The sequence below is a fragment of the Pinus tabuliformis genome, chromosome 9, assembly GCF_031772625.1.
Source record: "Pinus tabuliformis cultivar Carrire ecotype Pingquan chromosome 9, CPIR1, whole genome shotgun sequence".
Taxonomy (NCBI): domain Eukaryota; kingdom Viridiplantae; phylum Streptophyta; class Pinopsida; order Pinales; family Pinaceae; genus Pinus; species Pinus tabuliformis.
In genome coordinates, this window is record NC_142307.1 from 1,958,218,109 (window position 1) to 1,958,240,005 (window position 21,897).

The window sequence follows — 21,897 nt, forward strand, 5'->3', positions numbered from 1 at the left end:
AAAAAATGGAGCAAATGGAAGAGGGTAGATGGCCTAAGGTTGTCTTTAATGATAGATTGTGCAAGAGCAAAAAAACTTGGATGCAACAAAATAACAAATGGTTTAGTAAATGGGATATTTGCTTGAACACGTGCCCCATAAACAGCAAAGAGATAAAAGCTTTTGTTATGGAAAAGTTCCACAAACTTACTTGGGAGAAGGAGCTAGGAAGAAAGAAAAATTACTATATTGAAGTGTTTAATCCCACTCATAATCATCAACCAAAAGCATACATAGAGGCCAATATCTCTTGGAGAGCCAAAATTCTTATTGCTCAGTTAAGGACTAATTCTCATCAACTCTGTTGTGAAACAGGGCGCTGGAAAAGGCCAAAGGAAGTGTGGGAGGAAAGGGTATGCATTTTTTGTTCTTCCGGAAAAGTGGAAACAGAAAAACATTTCATTTTAGAATGTGAGGCCTTCAAAGACAACAGGGAAAGTTATGCAGATACGCTGGCAGCTAGCTCTTGGGATAATCTATTTAACAAGGGGTTTGTCGAGAAGATGGGAGCATTTATTGTGAAGCTTCACAAAAAAGGGCTGAATACATCAAGCAGATGAAGAAGCAATATGTCCCATAGGCTATCTTTAGCCTCGTGGACGTTAAAATAATTTCTTTCTTTATTTCTTTCTAAATCAAATGTCCATCATCTCACCCCATCCCCACCCCCACCCTCTCCACCCCACATTCACCCTCATAAGAATCACATGCACATTGCCTTCCACCATCCCCACCTTCACATTCATAAGAAATAAATCAAATGTCCATCATCTCACCCCATCGCCACCCTCACCCTCATAAAGGATAAATCAAATGCCCATTGTCTTCAATCATCCCCATCCTCAGCCTGAAAAGGGATAAATCAAATGCCCATTGTCTCTCTCTAACCCCACCCTTATAAGAGATAAGAGCACAACAATAAACATACATGGTAAGAGTTCACTGAAGGAATGTATAATAGAGGAATGCATGTTATGAGAGTAGGTATGTCAAAATATGATTTAAATATGAATGAAAGTGCATAACAAGTACATAATTAAGTACATGTCGTAACAATAAGAATAATCACCACTAAGTTCCCAAGTAGGAGGTCCAACTAGGAATAGCCATGAAATAAAATCTTTGTAAAATATGTGGCTTGTTCATCATCACTAAACATACACAAAAAATTACAAAACCTAAATGAATTATTCAACAAATCTAAACAATCAAATAAAAAGAGAACAAAACTATTATAACTAAAATAAACTACATTTATAAATTCCATCCAATTTGTATATGTTAATATTAAAAAAGTTAATAAAAATTGAAAATATAGGTAACAAAAAAAATCATATAAATATATTTCAATTTTAATAACATAAATAAATAAATGTAAATGAAAATTATAAAATAATGATATAATTATAAGAATGGTTTAAATAATTTATATAAAAAAATAATTTCTTATAGTAATTTTATGTTAATTAGATATATATGAATGAATAAGGTGGGGTAATGAGAAATAAGGATAAATAGCACAATTTTTTTTTGGAAATTCTATATAATTTTAAATATTATATTTTTTTAAGTACATTTATTTATTTTTTATTTAATATTTATTTATATATTATTAAGATTTATTAGTCTTTGTTATGATAGTATTTTAGTAATGAGTACAACTATATTAAAAATATTAACATGGTTGATATAGCCGAAAGCTTTATAAATATAACAAAAAAACTATTACAACAAGAAAGAATGTCTTACTAATGTTTACCTGATTAACCATGTATAAAAAGATTATGGGTCAACTTTAACTTAAAAAGAAAAAGGAATTATAAATAAATGTTATAAATAATAATGAGGACATGGAGGAACTTATTAGAATTGGAATAATCTCAAATCTCTAGGAAATTGGTGGGTGGGGAGTCACGTGGCCCCGAATCTAATTTTTTAAATTTATTGAAAGCAATGGACCATTTTGTTAAATAAAATATGTTTATATATAAATGAATGTTATAAATAATAATGATGAATTTGTCATGGAGGAACTTATTAGAATTGGAATAATCTTGAATCCCTAGGAAATTGGTGTTAAAAGTCAATGCAACCTAACAAACTCTTTAATACACTAAGACTGTCATTAAGACTAATGTTGAGCATATTCCCTTAAGAAACAATCTAGACCCTCAAGTAAAAACAAAACAAAAAAAAGTCAATAGATCTTCATCCACCTTAAGTTGAAATAAGAAGGCTTGGGCAATTAATGCAACTTATAATGTTTAACTTTGAAAAAAACATATTTAGTTTTCAATATTATTAAAAACTATTTTTTAAGTATTTGATTGAACCACAATTTGAAAGTTTTATTGTAGCCTTTGCACAATATAATGACATGTAAATCAATGCCTCACATATTTTATGTCATAATTTATGGATATGGTTGCAATATTCATGTAATGATTTTTAGATATGTTTGTAGTGATTTTTATTTTTAAGCTTTGCATAAAAACCCATCCAAAAATAAAATCTTTGAAATAGCTCATAGTCAGGGAAATAACATATTTACCATAAGTTATTTCCCACCATAATTCAAATCTTTGCATAAAAAAATGATAGAAGTAAAATGTAAATAAATATATTTATTAGGGATTGCTACCCAATATTATTTACTTTTTCCTTAGCACTTATGTAGGAGTGAAACTAGAAATGTGTACACTATTATTTACTTTCTCCTTAGCACTTATATAGGAGTAAAACTAGAAATGTGTAGACTTACTAGTATTTACTACCCACCAAAATTTATGCAAATCTTTGTACCCAGTGAGCAATTAATATATCCACTTTACATCTCAATTTATTAGTTTCTGCAAAAACCAAACTATAAGATTCTATTTGTCCATTAATAAGTATTAATTTAATATTGATCAATATGACTTGTAATTTTTATGTAATTTCTCTTCAAATATAATTTCTAGAAATTATTTATACTTATCCCCAATTAACCCAAATTGCTGATCAGATTCAATCACTTTATAAATTATTTTTTAAATATATACAATGTATATCCATACTACCCATCTCAATTTAAATCAAATATATAAAATGTGTATCTATCCCATCCATCTTTTTAAAATAATAAATGACATTAAAGAAGGTGCCAGCAAACAACATCCAATGTTCAAATCGAGAATCTGATGAAGATTTCAATGTCAAATTGAAAAGCCCCACAACCTTTATTATTATCAAATATTTGCAATTTGGCATTCTTGTCTTTTCGTAATCCACTCACTCTGGAAGCAAAATAAAAGCTATTTGAAACATTTTTTTAGTTGTCGTCCGTTGCACGCATCGACCTAATTTTGGAACCTGTTTTCTTTTGATTAGCGGAGCATCACGTGACAAGAAACAATCAGTTAGTTAAAAACTACAGTCCTTAATTACATGACCAATCTTTAAGCAAAATCAAACCGACACCAACAAATCTGAAAATCTATTTAAACTCCCCTAAATCGTTACTATATGGTTTTCAGTTTATGGTTTTGTAGTTGATATATTGTTAAATATCTGTGAATTAGATGTTTTATTTTTAATGTTAAATGGGTTTTTTTTGGGTAAAAGAAAGTCACTGGGTTTATTTATCGAGTTGTTTTTAGTGTGATTTTTTGGAAGTTTTTTTTAGTGGTTTTTTTTAGTCTAATTTTTTTAAAATCCGGCAGAAATTTATTGAAATCAAAAGTTTGATGGGTAGCCCCTACACAATCCAAGTGCCCTAGGGGTTTTGAGGGTGTTGAATCCATATATATAGTCAAAAAACAAGTTTAAATAACACAGATCAAGATTTCACCTCAAAAGTCCAAAAAAAACACACTAAATACAACTCCTTTATTTATTACATGGCTTTTTTTGGGTTGATTAGAGTTTTTTTTTTTTTTCCTGAATAAGACTACTCCTATATTGATACAAAATATTTTTACAAAGAGGCAGCGGCCTCAAGAGGTCTAGCCCTGGAAGGCGGCTTACTCACATTACAATTATGAAAATTGACTCAAGAAAACTAGCAGAAGACCGACTAGAACCCGGACCATGACTGGTACATAGAGACAGGAACCACATTGTCCAAAAAAGTAGACTAACCGGAGTACCGAAACTGCTTGACTGAGCTGATACATATGACCCGAACTGAAAACTTAGTCAAAAAACAACTAAACCTTTAGCCTTGAACAGACACGGAAACTACAACAGAGAACGACAACCTGATTATGCATCTTGAGCGGTGGAAGGCACTTCTTCCACAATCCGACATCCAAAACTGGAGGAATCATCATCGTCTGAGGGATGGCCCTCTTCTCTTGGCGAACCACCTTCAATCGGAACACTCGGACGCGCCAAAGTTGGCTTATCCTGGGAGGCAGAACCACTTGGGACTTTGTTCTGCTGGCTATGATACTGAGAGGTACCTGGCAACTCTTCCACCCTCGGCTCCGTAGTCGCATTTGGAGTTGCCAACACCAAGCCAACTGCGCCTTCGCTCAGCTGAATAGTAACCGAAGCAATGAAAGAGTGATTGCTAAGAGTGCAGGGGATTTGAAAGCGGGCTGTATGAGCATGAGAATGGAGGGAGTTCGACAGTAAGGCCTGGTTCCCCTGACCTCGACCACGACCTCGCCTGGTGGCTGGATGGCTTTCTGTGCCGAAACCTGATGAGAAAGAAGAGGTATCCGAGGAAGAGGAAGATGCCTGGCGAATGGGTCGACCACGGGAGCCTCCCCTTCTGCAACCCATTCTTTGGCGTAGAATAGGCATGTTGATCAGAACAAAAGGAACAGTGCAAGCAACAAATCTTTGCGGACCAGGAGAGACTGGAAGGGGGAGAGTAATCACGCTCGAAGGAGACCTAAAAAATCAGGAGGACAAACGACAAATGAAAATGTTGGTAGGACTTTGGAAAATCAGGAGTTCCAGCTGAGAATCTACCCTGCGTTCCTGAGCGCAATGGGTCCTTGGATTAACCCAAGAGCAGAGCACTGTAGCTACGAGGAGACCAGACATTCGCAGAGGAGGAACAGAGCAGAATTGGAGGAGCGCCATGAAATAAGAGCGAAGATGCCAGTATAGAATGTCGCGCTGCATTAACGCAGCAATGAATAAGCTTGCCGGGAGATTGAAGTCTGGCAGCGAGTGAGGCCAGATGGCGTTGAATGTGCTCCACGCGTCGGCCCATCCCGCCGTCTTCGTACCCCTAGCTATACTATTCACCCGCATCCAGGAATTAGAGTTTTGTTTTTTAATAAGATTTGGGTTTTTGTTTGGTTAGTGATTTATTAATGTTTTTTCTTTAAAGTTCAATTAACGTTAAGATTAGAAACAATGAAATATATTTTATGGGAATGTTTTTTTGCAATGTTTGAAAGTTTTTAGAGTACTTTTTGTCAATTATGATGTGAGGTGGTTAAGGACTCCTTGTTTAATAGTTGGCATTGTTTGAGAGTTTTCTAGTACTTTTTTGTTAATTGTAATGTGATAAGGTACATATATAGCTTCTAAACAAAAACACATTATTATTAAAAACATTAAACTATTAAAACCTAATTTTTATTCAAATTTAATAATTATTTTAATTATTCTTAAAATAATATTTAAATTTATAACTATATATATAATTTTTTTCAATTATATATATTTCATAAGCATGTTTGATTTAAAAACTATTTTTATTTATGAATAATTTATAATTAAATGTATTTATAATTTATAACTTTAAAATTATTTTTATAATATAAATATTCTTTTATTTTTTAAATGTGCATATGGAAAAAAGTAAACATTCATCAAAACATAGATTCAAAACTCTCATTTACTCTATTTAACCAAATGACATCGGTAAAATATTAAAAGTTGAAAATGGAAAAAATAAAAAGCAATTGTTTGACCGATTGATTTCTTGTTTTTTAAGCCAAGGAACACCTGTCACAATAATGATTCGTTGATGATTTTTGTTTGCATCATGGTTAGATTGAGACTTTTGGTTGCTTAGTTTATAATTTGTTTTTTACTTCCCAATGCCATTCTATATTGTCCTATTGAAATTATATTATCTTTTGAAACTATATTGTCTTTTAGTAAAGATTCATTAGAGAGTGACTTTCTCCACTAAGGTCAAATCCATGTGTCTTTTTATTTTAAAAGAGTTAAAAACTTTATTCTCTTAAGAGAACCTTAATTTATGTGCCTTTTTTATTTTATTTTAAAAGAGTTGAATACTTCATTTTTATAAGAGTTTGTTCTCTAAAGAATTGCAAGTAAGAGTAGTATGTTTTTTCCTTAATAATAAAAGTGAATTAACTAATATTTAATAAAGGGAAAGATAGAGTTTATGGGGTTGTTTTTACTCTAGGAAGTTTTGCTATGCGTTGTCGTTGAACACGAGCTCAATACAGACATCGAAGGCATGCCAAGGAATGGAGACGATGAGATCAAATTTCTCCATGGTGATGGATGGGGGTTGAATATGGTTCTGTCTATAGCGAAATGGTCTCCTTCCCATTGCAGAGCACCTATGGCCCAAGAGGGCAGGTGAAGGCTAAGCCCTGTGAAAGACATCCTTGACTGGGCTCATGTGTCTTTTTATTTAAAAAGAGTTAAACACTTTATTCTCTTAAGAGATCCTTAATCTATGTGTCTTTTTCATTTTAAACCAGTTGAACACTTTATATTCTTAAGAGTTTGTTCTCTAAATAATTGCTAACTATTTGCCAATTAAGAGTAGCTTGCTTTTTTCTTAATTAAAAAAATGAATTAATTAATATTTATAAATGACATTTAATAAAGGGGAAAGATGGAGTTTATGGGGTTTTTTTTACTCTACGGAGCTTCGTTATGCATTGTCACTAAACACGAGCTCAATACAGGCATCGAAGGCATGTCAAGGAATGGAAACGATGAGATAAAATTTCTCCATGGCAATGGATGGGGGTTGAATATGGTTTTGTCTATAGCGAAATGGTCTGCTTCCCATTGTAGAGTGCCTATGGCCCAAGAGGGCAAGCAAAGGCTAAGCCATGTGGAAGACATCCTTGACCGGGCTCATAATGAGAATGAAGTCAAGGTTCAAAAATTAAACAAGTGCTTCAAAGCTTATGTACTTGGCAAGTATGGAGAGGTTGTCACATGCTAGCACTACAAGGCTATTACCCAAATACTTTATTCCTTTAGATATGGGCTCATATGTGTGCATAACCATAATAAGAATGTGGTACACAACAGATAAGATGCATGTGCACAAGGGTGACATAATCTCACAAGGAGATCACTCTTAATCTCTTAGTTCTGAACCGAACGAAAAACATGAAGAGTTCAATCAAGAAACCTTCTAGATCTTTATTAAGAAACCAATTGGGAAGTCCTCCCTTTTCTAGGTCACTAATTTGGGCATAGTAATAAATTTGAAAATGAGCATTGAAATTAGACTCGACATTCCTATAAATTATTAGTGCCTTCTTTTTAAAGGAAAGTTGCTTCAGGATCCTTATCATATGAGGGATTACTACATCTCTAGAAACCCCAATATAATCTAAAACATGGGTCTACGTAGAGGTGCATCAAGACCTAGAAACACTAGAGGTGATGTCTCATGTAAGGATGCGGCGTCAAGGAAATACTTTAATCCAATGGATCTACCCTAGTACAACCCAGGACCCTACATCGTTGAACAAATGAAACAAGTACCAGCCATGGAGGTTAATCTATCAAAGGTAAAATTTTCTCTGCTCTCTAATCTAGAGTTGTGATTTGCATATTCAATGGTTTTTTGTCTCAATCTGATGTGTTGCACCAGCCGGTCTTTTCAAATTGGACACCCAATTGTGATATTTATCTATGTTCCAAGGGTTTCTTTATTGTTCAGTTTGATACTCAGGAAGATTTGAAAAGAATAATGAAATATGGGCCCTAGTTTTAGGGAAGAGTTAGGCTCTTCGTCACCCATTAGTTCCCAAATTTTGATACCACAAAAATGGTGGTCTCAACAATGCTAGTATGGATGAGATTACCAAACCTTCTACTTACTTTCTGGCATGACAAGGCCTTAAGGAAATCATGAATACTTTAGGATCATTTAAAACAATGGACCTTGAAAGATTGGAGAAAGGTCTTTTCACCTTTGCTAGAGTATGTGCCGAAATAGACCTCAATAAAGGTCTATCATATCAGATTTAGCTAAAACAAAAAACATATAGTGGACCCAAATGTTAGATTATGAAAATGCGACATTCAAATGTCGTATATGTTACCAAACAAGACACCTACAGAACACATGCCCATAGGGAAAAAAAGCCAAAAAAGAAAAAGGGGTAGACCAAGAAACAAAAGGATGGTAGAATTCTGATCCCTACCTCTCAAATGAGGAAGAAGAGGAAACAATGGAGAATCCTACAAACCAAGAAAAAGGGGGTGCAGTGGCATAGAATGGCAATGCAATCCATATGCAGAATGACATCGAATCAGAAGAAATATAAGTATCATAACAATAGAAAAATGAGGCACACAACGAAAATGGCACGGGAGACATAAAGAGAGCTCAAACTCAGACAAAAAAACCCCATCGCAGACATCAGGAAATTAATTGGCAGGGAGATATAAAGAGAGCTCATGTTTTGAATAGCTTAGACTCGGACAAAGAAACCCCACCACAGACATTAGGAAATTAATTAGTAGTGATTTCAATTGATCGCAACCTAGGGAGTAGGAAAAAGTCTAGAAAAAGAAAGGAAAAAATAAGTAGTTAAGTGATTATTATCACACTTAACTTTGGCATTTTTATGTAATTTTTTTTTTTGTTTTCCCTTCATATAGCTTGTAAGCCAAAAATCTTATCTCACCAACTGCTTTCACATATATAAAATGTAATTTTGTTCATTATTTTCAAGATAAATAAAATTATGATTCTTTCCCTTGAAAAAAAAACTATTTAATAATAATTGTTTCTATGGTTATTTAATATTTAAATTATAATAAATTCATCACTTAAAAAATATTTAATAATGCTTTAATTTAAATATATATATATATATATATTTAATAATGGTTTAATTTAAAAAAAAAGGTTAAAATTTTAATAATATATTTTAAAAGTGTGGAAAACTATTTGAATAAGATTTTGTAAATGATTTGAAAATTTAAATTTAATTTTTTTATAAATTAAATGATTCGAAAATTTAAATTTAAATTTTTTAATAAATTATTTTTATATGATATATTTTTGTAATATATTATTAAAATTTTAATTATTTTTTCAAATTAAAATATATATATATATATATTAAATATTTTTTTATTCGAAATTTGAAAAGAGATAGATGGGGAGAGCGAAAACAATGGCAGATTCCGTTCAGTGCTTCGGTGGGAAGAAGACGGCCGTAGCCGTAACATACTGCAAGAAGGGCCGAGGTTTGATCAAGATCAATCGCTGCCCCATTGAGTCGATTGAACCTGAGATTCTTCGTTACAAGGCAGTCGAGCCCACTCTTCTATTGGGACGCCATCGCTTCGCTGGCGTGGATAGGAGAATCAGAGTGAAAGGAGGAGGGCACACTTCGCAGATCTACGCGATTAGGCAAAGCATTGCGAAAGCACTGGTTGCCTTTTACCAGAAGTACGTGGACGAGCAGACGAAGAAGGAGATAAAGGATATTCTCGTCAGGCATGACAGGACTCTGCTGGTGGCTGATCCAAGGCGCTGCGAGCCGAAGAAGTTCGGAGCTGTTCATCAGGCTTACGCTCACGCCAACACTGCCCCTCTACCCCCGCCTCCTGCATTCAAAGATGGGGGACTGCATGTTGCAGATCTGCTCCATCACACAAGAGATTGGCCCAAACTCTGCAGATCCGGGCTGGATCTATCCGATCTGATCAAGATTCAAGAATACCCAACCTGGGACGCGGCAGGGTTGGGGATTGCAGTTTTTCATAATGATTCGGTTGTTGCATTCAAAGAAGGGGGACTGCATGTTGCAGATCTGCTCCCTCTCACAATGGATTGGCACAAATACTGCAGATCCGGGCCGGATCCTTCTGATCTGACCAATATCCGAGAACACCCAGAACCCAGGCAGCAGATCGGTGGCAATTTGCATCGATCGAGCAGAGGGGATGCAGATCTTGACATGCAAATGGAAGATCGACCCAATAAGAGGTTAGATCTGGAAGACTGCCTACAGCCAGAGCACATGGCAATCAACAGTGACATCGGCTTAGGCAGATCAGGAACTCAGCCAAAACCCAGACTTCAGGTAACAACAACTCGTTTTCAGATTTTTATTAAAACCCCTGAGGGGAAATCCTGGATAGTATGGGTACATGCAGGAAGCTCTATCATGCAGCTGAAATAGCAAATTTGGGCATTGATCGGATATCCTGTTCAAATCCAACATTTGGTCAGTGGTAGGTGGTCTCTCCAGGACAGTAGAACTTTGGAAAGCTACGAGATTAGTCTAGAAAAAACCATTGTTTTAAACCTCAGGCTGAGAGGAGGGGCTCTGCCTCAGGGACAACCAAGCTTCTCAAGAGGAGACAAGGGGAAAAAGACAGCATCTCAGCATCAACCCAAGGGAGGGTTCTCCTACAAAAACATTCTACAAGGTAACAGAGATTCAGGGTCCTCTCCAGATCAAGGCGGATATATACCCAGGCCATACATAGTAGATCAGCTAGGGCAAACTCCAGCCCTTAATTTTGATTCTACAGGGCTTGATGATTTTGTTAAATCTTATGAAACGCAGGCCCTAATCTATCGCTTCAACAGTTTTTGGCCAAAACCATCGGATCTATTTCACTGGATTTTCACCAGTTGGACCATGGAATGTGATATACATTTATGCTCCAAGGGGTTTTTCATAGTTAGATTTGCATCCAGGGAAGTCAGAGATACAATCATCAGTGCTGGACCTTGGTTCTGGGGAACGTCGGGGTTGTTCATGACTCCATGGTTTCCAGATTTCGATCCAAACAAAATGACTGTATCCAAAGTGCCGGTCTGGGTTCGTCTATACAACCTTCCCCTTCACTTTTGGAGTGAACGTGTTTTGGAAGGAATTGGGAACAGCATAGGGAAATACATCAAAACAGATCTGGGAAGGATTGATGAAAGGGTCTTCACTTTTGCACACATATGTGTGGAAGTAGATCTAAGTAAAGGGCTGCCAGACAACATAAGGCTGATCTACAAACAACAAAATTGGCTGCAAGCACTAGACTATGAAAATACAGCTTTCAGATGCAGGCTATGTAGGCAAACAGGACACCTGCAAAGCACATGTCCAGAAGCCAAGAAAGCAAACAGTAAAAGAAAGCAAAAAGGGAAGCAGAGGAAAGGATGGCAATTTTCTCCCCCTAACTCAGAAGACGAAGAATCAGAAGCAAAAGAGGAAGATACCCCCGCAGAGAAAGCTGAGGTATCCCAAGAAATGGAGACACAGAAGGAAACTACATCAGACAACAAGGCTTCATAGTTTCACCCAAATCAGGCAGAGAAGGCAAACGAGGATCAGAGCATGGGAGGGATCAAACGGCATCACCACTCAGATACTTTGGATTCAGACAAGGAAGCAGGATCTCAGAAAGCAGAAACACAGTTGGTCATAGCTTCGATCGAGCCCACCCAAGGAGAGTGGCGCAAGGTCGAAAAGAAAAAGGGAAGAAAAATTTGAAGTGTGAGTTTTTTACTCACTACCGAACTCAGTTTTTCTCGCCTCCTCCTTTTTTCTCTTTCTTCCCTTTCTTCTTCTTCATCTGCACGTTAGCTTTGTAACGTTGCGTGGGGTGCGAAAGCACTCGAGCCCAATGGGCGTCTTATGGAAATGCTTCAAGCATCTGCTAGTGTAACTTTTCATTTTTTAAATAAAAAGTTACCGATTTTTCCACTGGAAAAAATATATTAAATATTTTTTAAATAATAAAAAATTATTATTAAATGTGATTTGTGAATATTAGTTTAAGTCATTTTTGTTATTCAAAAATGACGAGTTCCTTCGAATAATTAATTTGGCAATTCTTAAAAGAACAAATATTTGTTATTGCTATATGGTTATAGGTCTAAGTATTGGACCATTAACTTTAAAATTTTAAGTCCAAGGAAGTCTATTTTTTTTTTGTAAGGTTAGGCATCTTCATTCCAAAAAACAGCAAAATACAATTAAACTAGAGTTTGGGTGGTTGGCCTGCCCGAGGGAAACTAGACCACCACCTTTTGGCTTGATAGCCCGACCAAAATTTAAAAATGTTTAACTCTTTCTTCCTTTCATATCCACTGTTCTGCTTATTCAAAGCTAGACTAACTACTGTAACAGAGGAAGGAACCCAGGAAAAGTTTAAATTCATCACAAAACATTATGGAAATTAAACACACCACTAATCTTCATCCGACAGATTCACCGGGGCAGGCTTGGAGTCGTTGTCGCCCGGCTTCAGGATCTTCTGCTCAATGGCCCATTTGAGCTCCAGTGTCAATTTCTCTATGTTTTTTAGCAGCAGATGGTTTCTGGAAACTTGAACTTGGACCGCCGCGAGTTCTTTCAAGAGAATGTTCTTTATGGAGGCAGATTCATCCGTCAGTTGGCGTTTGAGGAGTTCTTCGGCTTGCTTGCGTTCTTCATCTTCCTCCTCGCGCACCGCTTGGTTGACCTCTATGGCCCTGCCAACCACATGCTTCATTATCCAGTAGAATTGTAACGTTCTATTGAATAACGAGTCCCTGCCTCTGTAAGTGCCTGGGTCGGAGATTATAGCCCAGTCCTCACGGGGAATCTCCTGGTTTGCACTTATTTCCCTCAGCTCGCGTTCCCATTCATGGATGAGAGCGCGGACCTCAGGAGAAATGCCAGACATGTACCCATCGATCAGTTGAAGGAGTTTATCGAAGTCAGGCTTTCTGCCTCTTTTTTTTGGTTGGCTGCTAGTGCCGGCTTCCTTCTTCTTTTTAGGGGTGTTCCTTCTTGGGGCCATATTTCCTCTGGTCTTACCTGCCACATCAGAAAGCCGAGAGTCAGTGCAAGAGGTATAGAGCCTGGACAGGGTCTAGTCTATGCTGGCAGCATTCATAGCTTGGGAAGCCATTCTTGACTTTAGAACAGGGCCAGAATGATCACGACGGTGGAGGACCCACCATCTTTTGACAGGAGTTCGGAGAACCCCCCAGACAACAGAGCAAAGAGACCAGTCTGCTTTGGACAGCGGAATGGAGGAACAGAATTGGAGCTGGCCGCAGAAGTAAACTAGGGAGTAGAGAATAACAAGGGTGCTAGGACCCTCCAGAAGCGTGGCCAGACCCAGCGGAGTCCCCCGAACTGCCTGACTCTTTGAGCAGGACATGGCATTATCATAAATCAGAACTTTCCCAACCAAGGACTGTAGAAGGAGGAGCCAGAAGGAGCCCGAGGGACCCATAACGACACTGCTACAGGGGGTCTACTTGCATGGCCATAGCATATCCAACCAAACCAAGAGACCAGAAAAACAAGCTTGCATGCCTGAGGGACAAGGATAGAAGGAAACATACCACCTTTTCTTACTGAGGCCGATGAGGAGGGCTGATCGCAGAGATGTGCAGGCGTCTTTCCATTCTTTGTCATTCTTCTTGCTGATCGAAATGAGCCTGCCATCTGTTTGCTTGGGTTTATTAACTCGATGTCGTGTCGAGCATGCCGCCACTTGGCTTATGGAAATTCCGGCCTCCGTTGGTTCATTTATTTTTCCGTCACGCCAACCGGTTGATCCATCTCGGAATGTGGCATGGATTGTCCTTTCCATATCATGCATCATCATTCCTTTCTCTGTCCGGCTGCTCTTGCCGTAGCCCGACTTGACTCCTGTTGCCATCTGTCGTCCTTCCCCTGCTCATTCTCTCGAGTTCCGGAGCTGGTTCTAGATTTTTCTTTAATGATGCCGCAGCTCGCATGTCCTCTCCGTTTAATCTGCCATTCTGGTCATGCCCCGTCACCTGCCTGTCATGTGCCTGCCTTACCCTTCTACCTGTTCCCACGTAGGAGCTATCCGAGCCTTGCTGATGTGGATGATCTCCGCCTCCGCTGCGTGCCGCCTGATCTTGGCCATTCGTTTTTCCCATGCTTTGCCTTCCTGTATCATCGTTTAGAAGTTGTTGGAGTTGGTTTTTCTCTTCCTTATGCAAAAGAGGCAGACCCTCGCTATTAATTTCCTTGCCGCGGTTCCGGCAGCCCCAATTCGCAAGCCAATATGCCGTCTTGTTACCTGCACTCCTGGTGTGGGTCGGGAGGAGATAGTCAATTTTCGGAATGAGCCTGCCAATTTCGGTTACCAGCCAAGCGGTTCGCCAGCTTTTGCTTATTCTCTCCGCTGGAATTTGCTTATGGAGCTTCCTAACCATGTCAATTACCAGCTTTGAGTCCCCTTCGATTTGGAGTCGTTTAAAGTTTTCCCGGAGAGCTATTTCCAGTCCTCGTTTCAGAGCGTGCAGCTCTGCTTCATTGTTCGAAGCTTCCCCACAGTCCATCGCGAAAGTTCTGAGAGTGTTTCCCTCTGCGTCTCTGAAGACTCCGCTAATGTCGGCCTCGCCTGGGTTGTTCTTGGCTGCACCGTCGAAGTTCAATTTTGTGAACCCATGTGGAGGGCGTCTGTACTGGTTACTTTTAGTCACCTCTTTGGCCTTATCTGCTCGAGACTCCCTGCAGTTTACCATACTCTGTCTGATTTCTAGTTTTACCAAGATGTTTTCTTCCAAATTTGAGACTTTCCAGTCGTCGTCTTTCCAACATTCCGAAAGGATTGTTTCCCAGAGGTTTTTGGTGACCTGCTCCCAGATTGCTGCCGTAGATCTGGTTTCTGCTTTGAAAATGGCCCCATTCCGGGCTTTCCAGATATTCCAGAGGAGGAATCCAGCGGAGAGGAGCCAGGCGCGGTTGACAACCGGGTTCAGGTAAGGTTTCTTTGGCCAATTGATGATTGTGCTTACAATATTTTGCTGGTTACGGTGTTGTCTCTCAAACAAATTGCGGTGGATGCTCCACAGGGAGGAGCTGACGGAGCAGCGTTTTACTTACATATAATTAGTAGTTTTAGCACGCACTTTATTGTTAAAATGTTGTTTCAACCTTTAAATAGTATTTATAAGAAAATTAATATTCCATATTAAATATATGTTTAATCTATTAGGTAGAAATAGTTTTAGGTCTTTGTTATCGTTAAAGGTTGTTTCAAATTATAAATAGTATTTATAAGAAAACCAATATCTCATATTAAAGGATGTGTTCAACCGATCAAATAGAATTAGTTTTAGGGATTGCTTTATTATTAAAAGATCATTTCAATTTTTTAATAGTGTGTTGTCACTTACTGCAAAATGTGTTTTCAATTGTTCAAAATGTAAATGAGTAGAGAAGTTTGTAGTCATTTTCCAAGCAGCAGAAGGACTCAAATCCTAAATCGGACCCTTTTGATTGGAAATTGCTTTGAGCAAGCTTTCCAACGACATGTGGAAGTCCAAAAACTGACTCCTGGCTCAAAAGATATGGTTTGCTGAAGTTTCAAGGACTAAAGCCTCAGGAAGGAAAGAACATCAGAGGTCCAGAGATATCAATGATCGCAACATCAGAGCATCAGAGATATTGATGATCGCATATCGGAGGTTAGGCATATCAGTGCATCGCAGCATCAGAGCATCAAGCATATTGACGCATCGTATATAAGAGGCCCAGAGACATCGGAAAACGATGGTCACAACATTAGAGCCCGGAGGAGATCAGCGCATCGCAATATCACAACATCGATAATCAAAACTTCTGAAAGTGTAAACATTTTGAAAGTTGCGATATTCAAAAAGTTTTGATATTGTTAAAAATAGTCGGGAACACTAATATAGGATTAATGAGGGATTTCATTGCAAAACTAAAGGTGGGTGGGCCCTTTTCTCTCTCCTCTAGTGGTACATGTGGTGGCATATGATTGGTTGCAATAAAGCTACAATGGCATTTGACGTCAACATGACGTGGCTGTACATAAGGACACGTCGTAGGCAGTTTTTCCATTTTGAGAAGGACTAAGGGGGGCAATCTGGGTGACACATGTCACCACTCATGAGGTGCCACATGGAGTGATGATGTCATATTAGAGATCGCATATCAGAGGTTGAGGATGTCGGCACTTCATGACAGTTGGTACTTGGAAAAGTTCTGATAAGGGGAATCCGCTACTGGGGATGGCCCATGCTCGTAAAATCTCAATGAACCAAGGGCGCAGAGCAGTTAACAAAGGGAGAAGGGCCCCCGGCAGGAGTCTGAATGCTTAGCACCTTAAGGCTAAGCGGCAGGTCACGACCCTCGGTCTTATGGGATACACTTTTCAAGGAGAAATGGAAAATGGCCAAGGGCATCATAACTCATTGTTTTCGTAATGTCTTTTAAGAATAAAGTTCTGATAAGGCAAAACTCTAATATAGCACTATTGCGATAATATTGGACATATTGGGCTCTGATGGTGTAATACAGAGAGTTATGAGATAGATGGATCGACAGCTGCAAGATTGAATGCGAGAATAGAGGAGTTGGTCTCAGGAGTAATGGTCAGCCCCGAGGTCACATGACTTGACATATGCCCAGGTGCATGGAGAATGGAGGGGGGCCAGCCCATGGGGGGTCAGCCCCGAGCCACATGGCCCATCACATGACATCACCACTAGCAAAAGGAGTGTGCATGGCAATTAAGCACTCAACGTGAAATTTTAGGCACTAAACACGATTATATGGGCAGTTATATGACCACGTTGCAGTTCTTTGGGGGTAGGATGACGGGGACGGGTGGTTAGCCCTAGCCCCTGGGCTCGTGCCCCCATACAACCACCATTTTCAGAAAACTGGGCTTTACTAAATAGTTTAACTGTCTGACAATTCGACCCGTCGGGGGGGGATTGTAAGCTAGATTTCCGCATTGGTTTGGGTTTGGGGCGCTCAAGCCAGATTTGGGTCGATTTGTTGGATGACTAGCTATGGAATTGGGTAAAAACTTGTAACATGCATAACTTTCTCAATTTTTAGCCAAATGAGGTGCATAAAGAACCCAGATGGAGGTTTTTGATAGTTTTGGATCCATTGGAGACATCATTTCTACTGTTTGAGTATTGTAACGCCATTTAAACATAATTTGATCACTCAATGAAAGAGGCCTTGCATTGGAAGTTGAACCAAGAGATGTAGCCTAGGAGAGGGGTGAACTCCTTTATCATGTTTTGTGTTATGTGTTTCAAATATGGTTATTTGTCTCTGTTTGGCTGTTAAAATTGTTTAAAAACCACTTGCTAATGTGTTTAGTAACTTGATCCATTACCCAAAACACATATAGAATTTTACTTGCAATTTGTATATCACCTTTAGTTTTCAATTACAGATCATTTTGGTATCAGAGCATCAAGTTATTGTGAAGGTTTGATTTGTTTGCAAGTGTTTTTCTTATGCTTACAAGGTTGAAGCTTAAAAGAGGAGAAGGAGAACTTGTGGAGCCAAGATCTCAAATTGTTTCAAGGAGAGAAAACACACCTCAAGCTTTAATATTCATGGCACATGAAGAAGGTCCCAAAGGGATGTTTGAAGATGAAATAAATTTCAGAAAAGCATTCTTTGAGATGTATGAAATGGTTAAGGTTCTTTATGAAGAGAGGAATGCAAGGTTGTATGGAGAGATCTCAAAGCATCCAAAAGGAGATGGAGGAAAAGGAGGCAAGCCTCCAAAAGAGAATGGAGGAAATGGTGACAAACCACCACCTTCACCTCCATCATCCTCATCCTCATCTTCATCCTCATATAGCCTTTAACAAAATCAAACACCTCCAAATTCTCCAATAGGACATGGTAAAACTCATTTGCTTAAGCTTGATATTAAGTTTGAATTGCCTATCTACAATGGAGAGGTAGATGTTGAGAAATTAGATAATTGGACTCGTCATATTGAAGTGTATTGCATGATACAAAGAATAAAAGATGATGAGACCAAACTTGAGTTTTCTTCTCTTAGATTGGAAGGTGTAGCGCTTATTTGGTGGGAAGCCAAAACTCAAGAGGACATGAAGAAACATGGTAAGGTTTTATCCTCTTGGAATGATTTTGTTGTCGCAATAAGAAGGCAATTTTATCCATTAGCATACATGTAAAAAGATATCATGGATTGGCAAAACTTTAGGCAAGCCAAAGGTCAAAATGTGCAAAGTTATACTCAAGACTTGAGGAAAAGTGCTTTGATTTTGGGTATAGATTTGTCCTCTCAAGATACTTTGCTCAAATAAATTGGATGATTACATAGTTACTTGAGACATACCATTCTCATGTTTAAACCTACAAAACTAGATGAAGTTTGTGTATATGCAACTCATTTAGAGGCAAGAGGGAAAAATGTTTCTAAAGAAACTAGTGAGAAGTCATTCAAGTATGGAGAAAAAGGAAAAGGGAAATTTAAAGGCAAGGATAAAAAGAATGTTGCAGTTAAGAAAGAAGGAGAAAATATCACATGTAAACATTGTTCTAAAGAAGGCCATGATGAAGACCATTGTTGGAAACTTCATCCTGAAATGAGACCCAAAAAGTTTAATAACAAGGAGAAAGAAAAGATTGTTGCAACTACACAACAAGATTTAGGTTCTGATTCCGGGGATGAAACAAAGATCACAACCATGGGTTTGAAAGGTAAGGACATTGCAAGTACTATTTATTCAAATTGTCTTAATGATACTCAATATGAAAAAACAAGAATAGAGATTTTCCACATTGAAGTCATTTCAAAACATAGCAAGATAGATACATTGTTTAATAGTGGTTCACAAGCAAATCTTATCTCAGAAGACATTATCAAGAAATTGAATTTATAAACCATTCCTCATCCTAAACCTTATCCATTAGGTTGGGTATGTGAGAATGCAAAATTGCAGGTGACAAGGAAATACATTCTTAGATTTGCAATCACTGCAAACTTTCTTGATGAGGTTGAACTTGATGTAGTTTCACTTGATATATGTGGTATTCTTTTGGGAAGTCCATATCTTTATGATAGGAGAGTTATTTTTCATCGCCATGAGAACAAATATCATTTGTTCAAGAATGGGATTGAGTACATTGTTAGAGTGCATAACAAGAAATTGAGTTTATCTCTAGTGAATGTTGGACAAATGAAGAGGATTGTTAATGTTGGTCAGAATTTTGCATTGTTAATGTTCAAGCACAAAGATGTTGAGGAACCTAAAGCCTTTCAAGGATATGAGTCAACTTTCAAATATGATTTCATTGAGGTTTATAGTTCATGTGATAATATGTTTCTGGAGTCTAACAAGTTGCCTCTTAAAAGAGGTAAACGAAATGAAGTGCAATTGTAGCAGAATGCATCATTGTTGAACATTGGTGTGAATAAGAAGCCAATGTTAAAGAATGCAAGGGTCAAAAAGCAAATGCAAAAGCTATTTGACAAAGAGAACATTGGTTCTGAAATATCTTCTTGTGGGTTTCATAACGTTTTGGCTTGGAGGAAGAATGGTGCATCGCATTTCCGTTCACAATTGGTGAAGAGTCAAGCCAAAAACAAGTCTAGACATGCTAAGCATCATTATGACTATAGTGTTCAAGGTGAAGTTAACTTGAAATTTAATGTCTTCTTTGATTGAAGATCGAGGAGTGAATGTTCAGATTCCTTCAAGGACAATTTTATTTTCTGAAAATGTTGGGAAACCGCAGCAAGATGTCATCTTTAACAACAAGACAAGGACTCCAAAATCAGGGAAAGTGATGTAATTTAATGAGAAGCTCAAAGCGACAAAAAAAAACAAAACGAAATGGTTTGAGGTTGGAAGGGTGAGGGAACTGTACCCTCATCTATTTTTTTACTAAATATGAGCTTTTGGAGGTCCAAAGCTTCCAATGGGGAGGCGTGATCCAAGGGATCAAATTAGCGCTCAAAATTCAAAGTGTGCTATAGAGCTCGAAACCTAAACGAATGGATAGATCTCGACGATATAAATCCAACGCAACTCATTTCACTCAAAACCAATATTGTATGCTCCCAATATTGTGTTCTGATCGAATTGCCAAACAACTAAAATTTTGAAATTTGGGTTGCAGGTATGCCCAATCAATAATCTGTACGCTAACTAGGCAGGTGACTGGATAGGCTGACTGTGCATTTTGGGCCAGTGGTTGATCGCCAAGTGTCCTTCGTTGATTGGTCAAAATTTTGTGGTTTTCGATTGGCTGTTGGTGTTTTCGATATGCACCAATTACAGAGAGCCATGTGGGCCAATTAGTGGTTTCCATGTGCCCTCTAGATAATGCATCAAAATTTTGTTTGGGATGGAATAGGCTTGGTAGGGATCAAACACAAGACCTGTCGTTGGACAACGTGAGGTATTACCACTTCGCCATGGGTGTTGCTTAACCCTTATGGTCTACATACCTTATTTAAAGTTTATTAGAAGGTGTGTTTGGGGTGAGGGCTAGGGTAAGTCTTAGCCCTTGGCCACACCCCACACCCACGACACCGTGGCGGAGGGGGCCTAGGGCTAGGGCTTAGCCCGACCCACAGGTCTCGACACCACATCATAAGACCGCACAGAGATCCCAAAGCAGAACTGACGGCAGAGGCAGAAAGATTGGGGGGCTAGCCCTGGGGTCACATGACCCGACATATGCCCAGGTGTGCAGAGAACCGAGGGGGGCTAGCCCATGGAGGGTCAGCCCCGGGCCACATGGCTCGTCGCATGACCTCATCACCAGTGAAAGGAGCGCGCCCGACAGTTAAGCACCCATCACGGAATTTTAGGTGCTAAACACAGTTCTATTGGCGGAACCATATGACCACGTTGCAGTTCGTTGGGGTCGACCGACAGGGGAGGGTGGTTAGCCCCAACCCTTATGCACATGCCCCCATATGACCACTATTTTCGGAAAACTGGGCATTAGTGGACAGTTTAACTGTCCGACAGTTTCGCCCGTTGGTTGAGATTGTAGGCCATATTTGTGCGTCAATTCCAGGTTTGGGGCGCTCAAGCCAGATTTCGGTCGAACTGTAGGATGACTAGCTTTGGAATTGGGTAAAAACTTGTAATAGGCATAAATTTCTCATTTTTTGGCCAAATGAGGTGCAAAAAGAACCCAGATGGGGGGTTTTGATAGTTCTAGATCCATTGGAGACATCAATTCTGTTGTTTGAGGATTGTAAATCCATGTAAACACACTTTTGAGCACTTAAAGAAAAAGGCCCTGCATTGGAAGCTAGCCTAGGAGAGGGGTGAACTCATTTATCATGTTTTGTGTTATGTGTTTTAGATATGGTTATTGATCTCTGATTGGCTGTTAAAATTGTTTAAAAATCACTTGTTAATGTGTTTAGTAACTTGATCCATTACCCAAAACACATAAAATTTTACTTGCAATTTGTATATCACTTTCTGTTTTCAATTACAGATCACTTAAGGTCCAATAAACCATTTCAATCTTATTGTGCATTAATTATCATCATCTTCATCACTATGATCACTAAAATTATAAAAACTAGATCATATACTTTCACATACCATTTAACCTTAAACCCACAAGTATTTTATTAAGATACACAATATATTTTAAATCTTTCTTATAACTTTTAAATCATTATACTTAATTTTCTTTACACTAAATAATATATATATAATAATAATATTTATTATATAATTTAAATATTTAATAATATAGGGGAAAACTTTTAAAATAAACTAATACCAACTCCTTAAAAATATATATATATATATATTTAATTATTATTTAAAAAAAAAAAATGTTAAATATAAAATATATAAATAAAATGTTAAACGGTAATGGTTTGAATGGTTGGGAAGTAGGT